The sequence below is a fragment of the Trachurus japonicus genome, chromosome 7 (assembly GCF_045865225.1).
Source record: "Trachurus japonicus isolate A0001 chromosome 7, Traja_1.0".
Classification (NCBI taxonomy): domain Eukaryota; kingdom Metazoa; phylum Chordata; class Actinopteri; order Carangiformes; family Carangidae; genus Trachurus; species Trachurus japonicus.
Genome location: NC_140913.1, coordinates 8,734,278 through 8,751,618, shown reverse-complemented (window position 1 = coordinate 8,751,618; position 17,341 = coordinate 8,734,278).

Genomic DNA, 17,341 nt, shown 5'->3' with positions numbered 1-17,341 from the left:
GCTGTTTATTTGCCACTTAGTCTTATTTTTGTCATTAAATTAGCCACATTGGCAGCATTGTGCAACATCTGTAGACAGGTTCTTCACATACTGTGTTGTTAACAGCTGGTATTAGCTAACATTGAACGTCTGAGGTAAAGCTGTAACATTTTTTGGATATAATTGAAATCAAGCTGCCCATAAGCAGAGCACATGTTGTCAACATGAGTGTTTCAGAGGTGGCTGAGGTTTGCAAAGTGTAAACAAAATCTATATGAGGCAGTGATCCGTATGGAGTAACTGAGGGTGTCTGTTATTCACACTTTAACTACACTGCAATTTCACATCCTAGCTTTACACAATGCTGCTTCAGCACGGCCTCTTGACTCACAGCGGCATTTCAACACGTCTGGCCCTCAGTGAATCATAACTTGTACTTTTCCCACATTTTTCTCACTGTGAGTTTCATTTTCATTTTTATTAATGTGTAAAGTTACGGTAAGATCATTAGAGGTCAATACAATAGCGTGTTATTTTTTTGTACTTTGTTTTAATGTCACCGCTTCCAGGAATAGTTTGTATCCATATCAATCTGCCTTCATCTGGCAAGAACTCACCTGATTTTTTAAAGCAGATTTAGGTGATAACAGCTTTGGCTCTTACCGCGTGTTGGCATACACGGCTGGTGTTCCGAGTCTGCAGCAGACCTGATTATTTTTCTGAGATAAAACATAATTGAAAACAATTTAGCAGCCCTTGTGAGAGCAGGAACATAAACACTGTTGTTTGGAAGAATTTTAGAGAACCTGAGTGGAGGCACGAGGGATAAAGATGCCAGGTTCTGTTCAGTGTTGTGCTTAGGCTTTGAATTATGAACGCAAACAGGTCATTACAGTTCAAATATTAACTTCTCCCCCCATGTTTGAAGGAATGTTGGAATTTCACATGAATAGTGACCGCCCTGCTGTGCTGACACATCGATGGTGAGAAAGAGTTTTTCAGATAAAGTTCAAGTGTGTGTTTTGAAGACATTACTTAAGTACTTTTACCTTCGTTTTTGAGACATTAAAATTGAAACTTTTAGAAATGCTCAGTCCCTAGTTTAATCAGAGAAACATTTTGCCATTGCACTGTTATTTTTAGTCTATTTATATATTTTTATACATTTTAGTTATATAGTTATTTTCCCTGCTGACCAGACTGGTTGTGCATGTTGTTTTGTGTATATATATTTGTTTGCATTTGTTGACGCCGAGGCCACTGGCAATTTCGTTGTATTTTCTTTTACAATGACAATAAAGCTTCTATCTATCTATCTATCTATCTATCTATCTATCTATCTATCTATCTATCTATCTATCTATCTATCTATCTATCTATCTATCTATCTATCTATCTATCTATCTATCTATCTATCTATCTATCTATCTATCTATCTATCTATCTATCTATCTATCTATCTATCTATCTATCTAGATCAGAGATCTTCAACAGGGGGTTCGTGACCCCTAGGGGTCCGTGGAGGTAGTACTGCATGATGGTTCATAAAATCTTTGGTTGATTACACAATTTTGTATATTTTTTTGTTTGCACATTTATGCTTAAAAAACCCCCGTCAATTTGCATGCATGATTGTCATGCAATTGAAAGACATTGTTGATATCGGCATTTGTATCAGTTAACAAGGTATGTTTATAAATGAACCTGTGTATTATTTGAATGGCTGAGTATTGAATCCAGGGTATGTTTATACATGGTACTAGGCACACTTTAGTATAATACACAATTTTATAAATATTTAAAGGGGTCCCTGGTTAATCTCTCCATTAGTTTGGGGGTCCTTGGTCTGAAAAACGTTGAAGACCCCTGTTCTAGACCATACATCACACAATACAGATGGATTTCGCTTTTCAGCGTGGACTGCTCCTCCAGCACCATACTGGCAGTGCCTATCTCCACTGAACTGCAGGATCATCCATAGGCAACAAGTAGGGGCACGTGTGGAGCTGAGATTTGGTACATGTGGGATTGTGGCAAATATGCAATCAATCACCCACCCTGACACTCAAAGATGTCCCACCCTTAACTAGGCAAAACTTCAAGCCTTGGTAATGTTTAAATGTGTAAATTGTACCAGGCTGTAATGGTGTTTTTTTCTGCTACACAGTTGTTACAGTAATTGTAACATGGGAGTCCATGGGGATTGACTCGCTTTTGCAGCCAAAGTCTAGTGGCCATTTGAGGAAGTGCAGTTTTTGGTAGTCCAATGTTGTCTTTGTCATTCAGCTTGGGAGGTTTGCTGCTTGGTCTGGATGGGCAGAGACACTCACAGTCTCCTCCTGATTGGCTCTTAGCAGTCGCAATGGTGAAAGCAACATGGGTAATGACTTACAAGCATTGACCACATTTGCCTTTGCTGTTGCTCACATAGTATTTTCTACAACCAACTTGCTGCAGGTAGACAACCTTCTTGTTTACACCATACATGCCTGCACAGTGAATGATCATATGAAGCACTTGCCAGGAAAGAGATCACTTCACTTCACAAATGAAAACATATCAATGTGTGTGTGTGTGTGTGTATTAATCCGATCAATAGTATGCGGACATGGCCTTAAGCTACTTTTTCCAACTAATCACATTAGATATGCTTCCTGTCAACACATGCACGCTTTTACATGCCCAGTGTACAAGATTGCTTGGGCATGCGTTTCCAGGTGTGGTCATATGGACACAGATTGTTTCTGATATGGAGATAAAACACTTTTCTGGACGTGGATCATTTTTTGTTTTAAAAGGAAAACGTAAAACAGTGGTGTGGATGGAGCATTAGTCAACTATGCAAGAGGTGTGAAAGCTTAAGGATGCACAGACAGTGGAGTCCGGCATGAGGTTTTAACTTTGGAAGTTAAAACCTGTGTGTTAGGGATGATAGGAAATGAATACTTCTTTTCTGCCTCTAGTAAAACATTCTTCTCTCATTTTCCCTCATTGGAGGAGAAATGTTCACATCATTCACTTGTTTTTCTCAGTTCTATCTGTGAAATAGCTGCTATTCACGTACTGCAACGTAACCTGAGGCAGGACGGAGAGATGGTGTGGAATTTCACTGGAGAGAGAGTGTGTGTGTCTGCAGGTGCGTGACTGACAGTGTGTGTGTGTGTGTGTGTGTGTGCTGTATCTTTCCATCTGTGTGTCTGTATCAAGCACACAGTTGTGCTGCTTTTAAACTCACCTCCTGGCAAAGGGAGAACTAATATCACAGCGTGTTGGTTTCTGTTCCTGCTCAGGACTTAATTCATGTTATAATAGGCTGTCATGTTGTCATCCGCTTCACACTGCAGGGCCTTGTCCTCTCTGCTCCCTCTATCTGACTCCCACGTCACTGACGCCAGGTGAGAGATCTGATCCCATACCACTTTGTGTCACATACGATCCTCCACCTTCTCTAATGCCGTCTCAAAAATGATTGCATGTTGTCTCCGCAGCTGGTCCAACAGTAAATGTTTTGTCATCTGATGCCTATTTCATCATATCCTCCCCCACATTGAGGTCACAGGTCAGGATCACCCCCCTAGAACAGCAGTCCTGTTGCTTTTGCTCTGTGAAACATCAGCAGGTTGGATACTTGCCAGCAGTAGGAGTCATCCAACCTCAGTCATCCAGTACGTCCCCCTTATATTATGTTTTCAGGCATTTTGCCTTCAAATGTCAATAATTAATCTTAGTTACTCATTCAACATGTGATTAGTTCTGGAAAATCTCCCTCTTCGTGCCAAATATGCCAAAGGGATGAAACTATTTCACAATAAAAGTCTGCTTATTCCAAGAATTTCCTTGAATTGTGTCATTTTTCATGACACAAGAAAGACGATACTGTAGGCTACTTCAGGCCTTGTTTTGTCTATTGTCAAGGTACTGATACAAGAACATTCCCCAAACAAGTGAAACTGCAGAAAAAGAAACACTTACACACTGAAAAACTGCATATGCCCCTCTTACTGCCTGGTCCTCGCTTGCATGATGTGCGTAAAAACACTTAAAAATGAAGTCAAATGGCACGAGAAATAAAAGTCTAAAGTTTAAAAGGGATCTTGAGGTGGATATTTTTACAGTGGGTGTCTCTCCCATCGCTCACTTTTCATCTTTTCATCCAAACTGTGCTGTCAACTGCTTTAAATCGTCTCCACTTTCCAGCTCTCTCTCTCTAAAAGGTTCCATCAGAATCTAACACATCATGCTCCAACACACACACCGACACGCGCGCACAACACACTACTGACTGAATCACTGGTGGCTGTCGCCGTGACGTCAGCTAGGATGAAGGGAGTTGACGCCAAAATACACACACTCGCACAAGTACGCAAACATGCTCTTACATGCGCATCACATCACACCCCTAACGTGAGCATGCTCGCGGCTCACATGCACCCGCACATCAAGAGCCCCCCCCCCCCCCAGGTAATGGGGATTATTTGTACCTAAGGGTGTCTTATCAGCCCTAGATCATTCACCTCATCGTCTGTACTCCCAGACAGAAAACACACAACACAACACATGCAACTCTTGTGCAATTTCTGAAAATTCAATTAACTTCCTGTTTTTCCCCATTAATGTTTGCAGTTCTTCCCTGTTCTTTACTCTTTTACTTCTTGTTTTCAAAAGTCACCGGGTCTGATTAACGCTCACAGGCGTCACACCGTCACACTCATGTCTGCTCCTTCTTCCTCTTACGCTTTCACTTAACAGGCGCGGTAAAGTTGACAGTGCAGACAGTTGGCTGCATAACAGACATAGTTGTGATGTTTCAGCATTTGACAGATGAGTCAGGGGAACAGAGAGTGGGAAGCAGGTCTGAGTGTTTTTACACGAGCTGGGTGATAGACGTGAACGTGAACGAGTGAGTCCTAAGTACCTTGTTGACTGATTTGACTGATCTGGACTGATGTGAGTCCACTATCTGTAAATCCATCATCAATTTTAAGTCCCACGGAATTCCTTCAAGCAAGTTTCCAAAACCTAGATCAAGAATAAGACAAAGAATTTTTCACCTTGTTAAAAATTCTACTACTCCAGAGTCTATAAATATACAAATACCAGACATAAAACCGCTACTATTTTGCTTTAAAGTTCATTCTCAGTTAATGTGCATTGGAGGCTCGTAGTTTCCATGACTACGACCGACTTACAGGGTAGCTGTGATGTCACAAAATCCTGCTGGTATGTTAACGTGTTTATCAGAGATTTAAAGCAACACTTTGTAACAGAAGACAGGACCGACACCAGACTTGTCATCTTGTTGTCTTTGCCAGTTACATCAGCTTCAGTTTGTCAACAAATGAACATGTACCACTGTCTGTGAGCTTGGCTCAATTTGCAACTTGTGTTTGCACTGTAAAAGGGTCGCACTCCACAACAGTAGGGGGACCCTCCAAGAGCAAACCCCCCCCCCAAAAAAAAAAAAGCTTTGTTGTGATAAAGATATTGTTCGACATGGTTTTCCCCACATGGAAAGTATAAAAAGTAAAAGTGTTAACGGTTTAACTACTGGTTCTGCTTGCTGGTTTTGGTGCTTTAAAATGTTACAGTAGTTTGGACAGAGGCGAAAACATAGCAAAAGACGTGCGTTTTAAAATGAAAACATAATAGTTTGGACGTAGCCTACAAGTGAAGTAACTGGAAGCAAAACACATTTCGAGTAGAGGGACGCATTGAGACATGTCCAAATTGTGAAAGTTTAAAGTAATAGTTCACCAAAAAATGAAATTCAGTCATTAGTGATTCACCCTCATGCTGATGAATACTCCGGAGTAGTTTTTTATTCCTCAAAGTGCATCTGGAGGCCGGTTCGTAGTCCAACGAAAACTTTCTATGAGAGAAATAGCACCCGACTCAAAAACGTCCCTAAAACTACACACAAAAACCATTTCATATTGCTCCACACTGCTCGTCCACTGCAATCCAAGTGTCCTGTCCAGAGTTTTTCTCATATAAAGTTTTGTTGGACTACGAACCGACCTCCCGGGTCTCCAGATGTACTTTGAGGAATAAAAATTATTCAAGTATTCATCAGCATGAGTCACTAATGACTGAATTTCATTTTTTGGTGAACTATTCCTTTAAAGAAATGTGAAGGAAGCTATAACACAGAAACTGCGATTTACTGTAATTTCCAAAAAGCAGGTAAAGTTTCCAAATCATATGGGAAATGTATCTGCAAATCCTTTGTAAAAGTAGGTTTAAGTACATGCAGCAGTATTCATATAGTTTCATATAGTTTGAGTGGGAAACATCTGAAAGGAATGAGTCTTTGAACATCCATATCCAGATCCAGTCCTCCTTAATAAATCCATGATCTGAAGCCTTGTAATAGTATTCCCCACTTCAGGCTAATGTGATTCAAGCTGAGCAATATGACAGAAATATTTAATATCATGTAACAGAAACCTGTTTGGTGCAGCTGAAATGCCTGATGTAATTAAAATTGTTAATACATTCACACATGAAACCAAATAAGAAACTGGGAAAACGGTAAAGGACGACTCTGGAGGCCCTCAATTAAAAATTAATGTAATGCTCTGGTGAGCTCTTTGCTGTATCCGCTGAATATTTAATAAATAGTCTGACTTCTCTATTTTACTTTGGCACCATTATGTTGCCCTGAGTATATGGGACAGGAAGCCACTCTCCACTATTTCCTGTCTGATAAGGCAGATGTCTGGGGGAGCAGAGGAAACCGCACCAGAAGAAACAGAGATGAGGAAAAGGGGAAGGTAGGGATGAAACAGGAATGAGTGAGAAAAGTGGAGAAGAAGCTGTTGTAAGGATGCATTTAGAAGAGAATATATTTACTCCCATTGTTCAGTGACACGGAGACAAAACGTCTAATCAAATCAGAAAAGATAAAGGCTGACAGACGATGTATGTCTGTAGAGAGGAGATGGGGTGAGGGATGATAGACAGCAGCGCTAAAAAGACCCAGACAACAAGAAAAACACACAGATAGCACAACGACAACAACACTGTCACAAGATCCAAGGACTTGTTTTGTCTTTGTGAGAATCAGAGAGGAGAGGAGGGGGGAGGAGGGAGCCAGGAGCTACATGTGTGAAAAAGAGACGGAAAGACAGGGATGAAGTGTGTGTTGCTGCTGCTGCTGCATGTGTGTGTGTGTGTGTGACAGAGGGTGGAGGGACTCCAGGGAAAAAGAACCTCAACTCAGCCTCCACAAATCCCTTTCATGTGTGATTGAGGCTGTTCCTCTGTCTCCTCGTTATCTCCACACACACAGGCCGCGGTATCGCTTTCTCTGCTCCGGCTGACTCTGTAACCGACACCCAGAGTCTGTGGCACAACTTTGGACAGTTCTCTGCAGCCTGCTTCTCCCATCTCAGCTGATTTGAATAAGGGTGAAGAGTAAACAGCTGAAATAACGCTCCGTCTCACCCACGGCCTGTTTTTGACCTGAACATGTGAATATTTTTATTTTAATACATGACGCTTTAAATTTTAATGAATTAAATGGAGGAGGTGAGGATTAGATGAGACTTTTTAGAGCAGAAACAATCACATGACCTGCAGAGATACAGTAGTAGTTGTTATCAGCTCACTCCAAGTTGACCAAACTGGCTAATCCATAAGTGTTTTTCCTGACGTGTTTTAAGAAATTTCATGAATAAGTGCAGATTTTCTTTTTGATCTAAAGGGAATGTCCAGCCTGAAAGTAAATTTCCATCCTGCATGGTGCAGGACATGAAAGTCAGTGTCTCACAACAGAAAAGATCTGAAGCCTGAAATCAAAGACCTGAAGCGCTGATGTCATCAGGTGACAGAGGTCAGTCCTCTGACTGAACGAGTGACGTCTGTGAGATCATACACTTTGAAGATGTCCTATGAAGTCATGTGATGATGCCCTGTGGCTGAAATGTCACGTTGTCATGAGGAAGAGGAGGAGGAGGAGGGAGAAGGGTGACCTGAGACAACTGTCCCATCACTGTCCAGACACCACAGGCCCCCTTTGTGCAGCAGGTTATAATCCGACAGGAGAGGTAAAATGGAGAGAAGTGGGAGGGGCTGCTGGCTGCTTAACAGAAAAACTAGACTCTTAGTAAAGTAATAATCATATTATAGGATTTTACATGGCATGCCTACAATAACCATGAGCCTCGGCTGCCATTGCTGTGGAGAGAGGAAGCTGGCTTTCAGGCAACAGTCTGAGAGTTACTGTTAAAGCTTTATGTTCATGTTCTCAGGCCTTCAGCTCTTGATCAAAAAGTCTATTGATGAATACACTGGGAGAGTTTCAAGCCTATTAAAGCCATAGAGGAGATTGAACTGTGTTGTCCTTTGTTAATGAAACAAGTGAGATTGTGGTCGCTGAAACAGCTCCTCCACCTTCTCATCTCCAACAGAGTGATGTAGGAATGAGTCCTAAAACCAGGGAAATTTAGCACCTCTTTGTCCCCTGAGCTTTTGGTTGGAATGGTTTGGCTGAAACGAGGTGTGAAGTTAACAAAAAATATGTCAGTAAAATCCATCAGTTGTGATCTCTTTATGCTTTTACATGCAAACAAGTGGCTAGAATACAGTACAGAGCTTGTTGCATCGTTAAGACAGTTTAATGTGGTCACTGCTACGGCTTCAAAGGTCAGAGTTCATCCAAAGACAATGATGAAGATTCATGCAGATTTACCGCACTGGCAAGCCTACACGTGAATCCAGTGAACATGAAGTGGTGTTACTGTGAAAATGAGCTGTTTTACACTAATTACTTAATGTGTTGAACCTCTATTGGAACTATGTCCCGTGACACGTGCCTTCGCTGTGCACAGGACAATAAAAACAGAGGAAATAAATCCAGCATTGACTTATGTGTTTATGAAGTAGTGATGCTGGTGCGATTTTATTGGTTCCAGCGATTTAGTGTTGCATATCCATGAAGTTGGGGGGTTTGGAGGAGAAAGATTAAAAACAAAGTGTTCGACAGACATATGTTGACTTATATAATCCTCAGTGTGGGTTAAGCTTCCAAAAACTACTAAATCCTACAGTTTCCATAATGCTGCCTAATTGCAGGATTCTTGTGGCCAGACATTTTTGCAGCGTCCCACTGCCACCGCCAACTTCTTGTTCTCAGATAAATGATGACGGCTGCATTTGACTTCATCAACTGTCAGAGAAAATTACACAGGGCCGGAGTGAAACATCAGCACTGATCCGCCGCAGATGACTGCCCTCCAGATGCAAAGGTATTAATTGATTTAGTCATTAGGCTGACTTATTCGTCAGTGAGGACAGTGATTTTTCAAGGCTTTAGCCACAGTCATGCATCTGTATAATCCTGTTAATCGCTCTCAGTCTTTCCAACTCGGTGCTTTGTCTCTCTGTCTCTCTCCGTCTATCTCTCCCTTGCTCCCTATCTTCCTTTCCTGCAACAATGAAATGTCAGTGGCTTACATAAGCGCATGCATTGGGGGGAGAGGGACTAAGCCTTTTTAAAGTGTGATGACTGAACCAGAAATTCAAAGACCCCCGAAAAAACTGGGAAGATGAAAAAGCAAAAAAAGGGAAAAGAGAATCTTTAATTCGCATGAAAAGAGGACACTTTGGTGCTCGTGTCTATATGTGTGTGTGTGTGTTGAAACGCCTAGTTTGGATGAAGCAAATCAATATTTTACCCAAACCAGTTATAAGTCAGCTTAAACGTACCAATTTAAACCAATAAAAACACACTCAAATGGTGCCAGGACATGAAAGGCATGAAGAAGCGCCCAAATGCTGTCAGCACACAAGAAATAGAAATAGAAAATATTCACCACGGACCAGAGTCACCGGCCCCTCCCCCACAGACAAACATCTACTGTACTGTATACTAACTCAGACACACAGACACTAAAGGCTGCCAAATGTCAACTGAGATCTGGGGCAGTTTCCTCGCAGGCATGGCACAGACGCCCGTACACAGCCAGATGAGGTCCTGCATCTAGCCGAGCATGTGGTTACCACGGTGACCTGGGTCTCTCTCCATCAGCACCAATAAAAATGTTGAAAAGCTGCAGAGGGGAGTCGGGAGCATGGGGGATGGGGGGGTCGTCGGAGAGGCATTTAGAGGAATGTCATGTGGTATTACCCCAAACGGAGAGTGTACAGCTGATGCGTGTGTACGTGTCTGTGTCCGTGTGTGTGTGTGTGTGTGTGTGTGTGTGTGTGTGTGTGTGTGTGTGTGTGTGTGTGCAGTGTCAGCGTTGGACATCGTCTGGACGCTCTGCTGTGGTAATAAAACACAAACAAAGAGACAAAGAGATGAGGTGGTTTTAATGTCTGTTTATAGGCTGTTTTTACCTTCGTCTGGTCGAGGTTAAGCAGCCATTAAGAGCAGCGCGCGTCGCCCCGGGTCTTTATTGCACCGATGATTAGACAGGCTCATTGAGTCTCTTTTTAAGTTCCTGAGTGGACGCTCTAAGTGTTGTTAGGTGCTATTTAAATGGACACATGTGGCCCATAATTGCCTGGGAACTGCCTGCACCGAAACACAGATATAAGCATTAAAACAATTCATTATGACAGATTTATTTTTAGTCCCTCTATACATTACAAAAATCTTTTTCTTTTCTTTAAATATTCATCATCTTCTCTCTGATGCTATTTCTAATTAAAGGAGCAGTTTAACATTTTAGGAACTAGGTTTATTTACTTGCAGAGAGCCAAGACCCAAAGTCTTGAAGGTTCTTAAAAGTTCTGCGTATTTTAGGCTCCAGGTTATGAATTCAAACGTCATGGTGGAAAGAAACTAATGGTTATTTATTCAGATCAAAGGCAGCTGGTAAACATGGGCTGAAGGCAGGAAATGCTGAAAGTCAGTTGTGACTTGTAAATACACTTTATTTTGTTTGTGACCTATATTTTCTGTATTGTTCCCTTATTGTGTGACCTACAGAGGGAATACAGTGATTTTTTTTTTTACTTTCTATATAAATAAATAAGATAAACTTTGTTCCAAATCCAGCCCTAATCCTTAATATTAATCAAACATTTTTTAGCAGTGGATGTTAACGATTAAATAATTAAATATACATGAGCCAGTTACATTAATTTAGGGAGTCAAATTAACCAGTTTACATTAATGCTCTGTTTTCTATAAATGAGCCAATGACACACAAGGCAGTCAACCTTTTATCCATATTACCAAAAATCAGACATTTAAAGTGCACAATATGGCAAATTCAGTGTATTTTAAGAAGCTACATTGATTTTTTTTTTTAATGTAAAGCGCTCTATCATTCACTGCCTTCATTTGCAGCTGGTCTCTCAGCTGTAAATCACTTTGGGTTTAATTAAAACTTGTTCGCTGCTGTGTCAGTGTGTGTCTGAGTTACAATGAGGGAGTGGTGGGTGCTTGACCCTCGGTGACACTGGGATGCGGAGGGGGGGTTTGCACAAAGTGAAAAAGAGGAAATGTAGGAAGTAAAAATGGCAGGAAAGGGAAAAATGAGAGAGGAAGAGACAAAGGTGCGAAAATAAAGGAAGGGGAGAGAGGATGGAGAGGTAGGGGGAGGCGGCCTGCTGGTTGTAGTAAATCTCTCTCTGGCAGAGGGACGAGGAGAGGGCTGTGTCCAGATTTATGGCCTCCTGCTGCAATAAGAGAATGGATTGGATCCTTTTCAATCACCCTCTTCACAGTGTTGTACCGCCTGCAGCCAGTATCAGAGCAACCTAGGTGCTGCTATATGATGATCTATATACTCTATGATCTGCTACAATATGCAGACTATGTAATCCAGTGTGATTTACAGTGGATATGCTCCTGTCATATGTAGGTCAGTGGCTCCTCTCTGGTCCCTGCAGACCCGGTGATGCCAACTGTATCAAGTGATTGTCTGCTGCCATGGAGATAAAAAAAAACTGAATTGGCTCTGGTTTGGGTTTTTTTTTTTTAGAGATACAGACAGACTGACTGACTTCAAGTATGTGCACGTGCAGAACAAACATCTATTGAGATGCAGGAAATAAACTAATGGGCTATCTTAACAGCATAATGGCTACAGAGATAATAAGCCCCTTCCTCTTTCCATCTTCCTGTTGATACCAGACTGTTTCTTGTCTTCACACTGCCCAGACTCACGAGCTGAAGCAAAACAGAGAGAAGATGATATTGTCTGTATATCTGCCCTGCCCCTGCCCATCTCTGAAGTACTCAAGGGAAAGTGATGATTGGAAATGTAGATAGCCTATTGTTTGTTTACACTACAGCAGTGCTGTGTTATTTCTCGGCAAGATCTCGGAAATACTGACTTTAAAAAAAAGTCAGTATTTCAAGTCAGCATTTCAATTTTATGTTGCTTTACACCGATGTTCTTCTTCTTACCCCAGTATATAACACATATAATTAATAATCATTCAATGTTTTCAATTTTACATTTAAATGTGATATGTTCATAAAATACAATCTATACCATTAACACATTAAACCTACTTTACTGGTTAATGTGCCACAACTAGATTCAGACCAACTTTAAGTTATAAACATTGGAATTAAAAGTACACAAGCAAAAGAGGTCAGTTTTCAGTACAACATTTCTGTTTTTCTTGCTTATGGAAAACAGGGATTATAGTCTAAACCAGGGGTGTCAAACTCAAATACGCCACGGGCCAGAATTAAAAAAATGTTACAAGTCGAGGGCCACATGGTTGTTTATTGAGAACTTATTGAATGACCTTTTTACACATATTGAACCTAAAACTAATAAAGCTCGTAAGTTATTGCACATAAAACAACAATAATCATTTAATAAAAAAAGAAAAATCAGTTGCATTCATTTCTAATGGCTCTATCTGCAGCTTTCCATAGTAATTTCTAATTAGGGATGCACATGATTAACCAATATCAAAAACTTTGACTGATTAATATCAATTAATATTTTTTAAACTTCTGTCAACTTATGGGGGCTTGACTCCTACTCTCGTGCCTTCAGTCATATCAGTCATTCGTTTCTCAGCAGGAAGTTAGACATATGTGACAGTTATGCAGCGCAGTCCAGTGACAGACGGTCAGACGACAAACATAAAGGGACGTCTGCGTGTGCATCATCTGTAACAACGGCGCTGCTAAAAAAAAAAAAGAAAAAAAGAAAAAATGTACGGTACTGTGTTCTCCAGCGCTCCCCAGTGTCAATCTGCAGCTGCACTCGCGCTGTGTGCTGTGTGTTTCATAACGGCAAGAAAAAAAAAGCACATCGTCGATCACCCTCTCAATTGACAACAGAGGATCAGGTTGCTCGCGGCCCCCTGATAGACGTGCACTGGCAGTGCATTGTGGGATTTGTAGTTTTAGTGGTACGTGCAACATACCGGCGGGCCATAATTAGATATTATCAAGCGGGCCAAAGATAATTTGGCATAATTAAGCACTCGCGGGCCACATAAAATGACTTGGCGGGCCACATCTGGCCCGCGGGCCTTGAGTTTGACATATGTGGTCTAAACTGTTACGATTATAAGTAACTGGAGAGCTGAACTTTTTTTCTCATTCTAGATCATTAAGCCTTGAATATAGAGACGACTCTTTGGTGCTTTTTATCCAGAGAAACCACAGATCCTCTGTTTACTTGTGTTTGTTAACAGATGGGTGGTCCAACATTAACCTCCTTTTTAGCAGCCTGTTTATATATGATGTGGATCGTTGTTTGTTTTTTATTGTCAATCAAATGTAATCAAACGTTTTCCACAAAGTCCTGATGAAGCAGTTTTACAGTTTTTCAGTGCTTCAAATATACCTGAGGCTTTTTGTTCATATATTTCTGTACTCTGTTAATATATTTCTATATTTTGAACTCAAGTTTTCAGGCACATGAGGTTAAAGTGTGAACTTTTGAATGATTTTTATTTAAATATTTTTACTTTTCCAACGCCGTGCATTGACGTCATACAGCTGCTGCTTATCTATGTCAAGTGAGTGTTTCTGGTCATGCATTAGCGATCAGTGTAACCCAATAATCAATTATGATTACATCTCCCCCCATCCTGACCTTACGTGTTGTAAAAACATATGTTATTGCAGATGTTGTGAATGGGGAACCATTACAGATGCTTCCTCTAGAGCCCCTTAGTCAAGTAATACTCAATTACTTTCCACATGTTTAACACATTAGGGAGTGATGTAAGGTATGTCCCAGCGGTATTATGTCAGCCAGATCCTAAGAAATAGATTTGACAGTTTGTAATTGTGGTTAGGCTTTTGATGGGTGGGAACAAAACCCCACAGTGACAGCAACCCTCAGGGCCGCCATTGTTGGAGCTGACTTCACCTGGACCTCTATGGTGGTGTGTCTGTCTGGTGATCTGAAAAGTCCTCCCAAAGGGAAATACCTGAATGCGCTGGTGGTTTCCATAGACTAAACCACTGCTGGTGGTGACATTGATACGAGCAAAACGAATACCCGACAATCCTAACGGCTGCTTGTGGCAAAACATAACAAAGAGATAATAACAGCCTGTTGGCTACAGATCCTGCGGTGAGCTGAAGGAATGAAGACAACGATTTACTTTTTTTTTTTTTAATTCACAAAGCTGCTTCGTAAAGGAAAACAATGAACTACAATGAAGCGCATGTATTTATGAGATAACTGATTGATATTGAGTTATTGGCAAACATGTTTTTCTATTACGCATGTAGCCCAGCATCACCCCCCTGTCCATTACTCATTCATAATATGCAGTGGTCGACTCTAAAGAAACCAATGGTTTGTGACTGTTGACCTTTTGTGTGGCAGTTAACTTTACACAAGGCCTTGACCTGTCACACAGCATTTTCACTATTAGCTTCTGTCTGTCTGGAGCTCAGGGAGATATATTGTTGTGCTCGACACGCCTGCAGCGGGACCACGATGAACAAAGGGTGGGGGTTGAAAATGTAGGTGGATGTGTATAGGTCTGACAGCAAAGTCCACATGAAAAGTAAATATAAGGAGACCATGCAGGTTTAATGTAGTGGAGTCGCTGTCAGTCAGCAGGTGCGGTTCTACATGCTGCTCAGATAAGACTGAAAACTGCACATTTTATTTCACAAGCAAGAGATAAGATGTTTTATTCTAAATTTGACTTCATTACTCTCTGTTTTCCGTGAAATATTATTCCAAAGTGCCCCTTTGGTCAAAAGGTTAGGTGTTTTCCAGAAACTGACAAGCTGTGCCCAAGGTGGGGTGAGACCCACCCCCACTAACTAACTGTCAGGAGTCATAAACGATGCTGTGGTTCTCGTTACGACATTGGCGCCATTGCCAGAGGGAGGAGAGAGGAGCAAGATAATTTCACAACTTGTGTGTATGTGATTCAGAGGGGTGGGGGTGGGAGGTACACAGAGAGTGGGTGGGTGGGAGGGGTTCGTGGTGTGTCTTGGTTTATGGAGGCTTGCCCTAATCAACCTCCTGCAACAGCTTCACTTTTATGAGCAGTCATTGCAACTGTCTTGCACGATGCTCTGCTGGTTATTGACCTGCAGGTAGCTCAAGGTTAAATTATCATGCTGCTGTAACAACGGTGTGTTTCTCTTCTAATGGCAAAGTGCAAGAGGTCACATCATCTGAACACTTACACGAGATGTGTCCTCCTGCTCTAACATACAAAAACAAGATGGCTTTTCAGATTATCAGTAGCCATAGTCATGACATAACTCATATAGTACACATATAGGCCTACACATAACTCTACAAATCTGGTACAGTTTGTTATGATGGGAATGAAAAGTATTAGCACATGATAAACTGCCTTTGTACGCACAACCATGTATTTTTCAATTAATAGTTTGACATTTTACATTAACATAAAGACAACAGGTATGGGGAAAACTGCAACTCACTCAAATCTAAAAATATGTGGACCTGTCAAGCTGTTGTTCTTTCAGACTGTAAGATTTCTCTATTAAAATTAGTGAGTTTAGCTTAATGCATTAATAGCTCAACAGACGCTGGCTTCAAAGATGACACTTCATTCATTCCTGGGTCCATATGCAGAAAAAGCATCTTTATGCTTCAGCCTTTTTGGGCCCCGTTGGCCAGATGGACAGAGAAGGGCTACAGTAGCTGTGCTAATGTTAAGCCATTTTAATCAACTATCGGTTCATGGTTTTATTCTGTGCATCTAGACATGAGACACGTGTTGATTATCTCATTTTCTTTCTCCTAATAAAGTGAAAAGGCTATTTCTAAAAAAAGCTGTCCAATATAGTATTCTGTTTGCATCCAGTGTTGTAGACGCCCCCGATACTCATTAAAAATGCAGATTTAAGGCACTTCCGCATTGGCTTCACTTTGTAGACCGGCAGTCTACATCCGTTTTTATGTTAGAGTCTATGATTAAAGCATATAATCTTTATGTTTATGCAAAAGGCCTGAGCTTATCGGGCTCAACCAGCTCACTTCTTGTCTGATTGTATCTCTCTGTCTACACTGGATCACATTTACACTTTCATTTTCTTTCCATTTGGTTCACCAAACCAGTTCCTGGCTCTGTCATCAGAGCCTCAGATATTTCTCCTACTGTGCTGACATTCAAATTGAAATCAGTGCCCTTTGTCTGCCTGTAAGTCTTATATACAATGGAGGCATCTTTACACTACAACAATGTCAGCCATAAGCCTCATGGGAAGATAAAGCACTACACATACATGAACACAAACATGCCCTCAGGGTTTCCTGAGGCAATCGACAGTCACTGCTGACAGCCCGTCACCTGGGTTATGGCTGACTTAACTGTCACTGTGGTGTTTTGTGTTTTGTCCTTTCTCCTGGTGTAGAGTTTTGGTGTGTGACTAGCTTCTACAGTTACTGCACAATACCTACTTCTTTGTTGCCTTTAGTGTTTGTCCTGTTTCTTCGTCTTCTTAATGCTTCAGTCTTTAGGTTTAAATGGCTTTCTCTGCCATTGTCTTCTTTGTCTCCTCTCTTCTCTTGCCCTGTATCCGGGTGCTGTTGCCTCATCATCACAGACCCAGAAGCTGCAAACATCCAAAGGGGAAACAATATACAATCATTGATGTTTAGACCTACCAAGTGTGATGTACTGTATTTTTTGTATTTTATCTCTCTCTCTTTGTGTGCATCAGAGGAAGAGCTGGGGGTTGTGCTTCACGACATGACATGACAACATGGTTTTCTCACTTTTCCACAGATTAATTAGCCTCGAAGATCAAACAACCAGCGGTGAACGTACGCAAACCCCATCAACGCTTTTCCCCCCTAGAAACAATTAAGACGCTCCCAATCTGTCTCATACTTATTACTTTGTGCCATCTGACCAACCCGCCATCAGACACCTTATCAGGGGTACAAAGGCATTTCCCACGGGAATATTCTCTCCATCTGTTTGC